We start from the raw sequence: 1277 nt of genomic DNA, 5'->3' as shown, positions 1-1277 counted from the left end.
GGTTTTTAATATCTGAAAAAAATTATACTCACCAATTTAAAAATGAACGAAAATTATTTTAAAAAATCTTATAGTAGATTTAATGGGTTATCGTAGGCGAAGTACGATAATTCATTAGGTGTACTATGGGAGCATGTTACATCTTACGAGGAGTAGGATGTGCATGTTTAGTGGTATCAGAGCTAGTTTTTAAAGTAAATTTTGAACTGTGAATTTGAAATATTTTTTGATAAGTACAACTGCTCAAATGTTTGATACATATAGTATATTTACAACATAAATATGAACTAATGGGGAGAAATCTCCTTGTGTTGGTTGTACAGGAAATAAAAAAAAAATCCCGTGAATAGATATGGACAAGGAGGATAAAACGGTATAGCAGTCTGATACAGTTGACGTACAAGGAGAGGCCCCAGTTCTGCAGAGTGTTGGAGGTCCAGCTGCACCAGTCCCTCCTATACAAATTACTGCACAAATGGCCCAACAGATGGCCATGTTCTTTCAGCAAATGGCTGATAATCTGTCAGCCCAGGCCCAAGTACAAACCCAACCCCCTCAAGAGCAGAATGAAAAAGAGAAAAGTGGGAAATCTATCGGTCAAAGTTTGAGTAGTAATTTAGGAAAGAGAAAAGATTTTGAAGGACCCCGAACTCCTACGTATGACAGAGGCGGATCTTCAGGGCCGAAGCAATCAAGAGCCATTCATCAAAGAACTAGAAGTTCCTACCCTATCCTCATATGTGATGTTTGTGGAAAATTACATGGGGGTATTTGCTATAGGGTCACTGGAGCCTATTACAATTGTGGTGGAATCGGACATTTCGCCCGAGATTGTACTAGCGCATGTCGATTTATGCCACATACTACACCAGACGAATCAGTCCAAGGTTCTGATTTTAGAGGCTCATTAATAGTAGTAGGGGTAGAGGCAAAAGTAGAGACAACACTTCGGGTAATCCTAGCACAATAGACTAACCTGAGCAGAGGAATACACTAGAAAGAGGGAACGCCATTCATCAAGGGAAAGAAGTAGAGACTTCAAATGTAGTTATCGGTACGTTCTTAACTTTTGAAAAGAATAATTATGTACTATTTGATTCTGGCTCTACTTATTTATATGCTAATGCTAGAATTATATGTTCTACTGCCATTCCCTTGCATGGAAATAAATTTTGATGTGTTAGTGATTAGTCTTTTAGGATAAGAATTTTGATATTGGAATTAATTTTGGAAAAGGTTCGAGTAAGAGACATCCCCTAGGCTACAATAAGTTATAA

This window comes from Hevea brasiliensis, chromosome 7 (assembly GCF_030052815.1).
Source record: "Hevea brasiliensis isolate MT/VB/25A 57/8 chromosome 7, ASM3005281v1, whole genome shotgun sequence".
Taxonomy (NCBI): domain Eukaryota; kingdom Viridiplantae; phylum Streptophyta; class Magnoliopsida; order Malpighiales; family Euphorbiaceae; genus Hevea; species Hevea brasiliensis.
Note: the sequence above shows the minus strand (reverse complement) of the source record.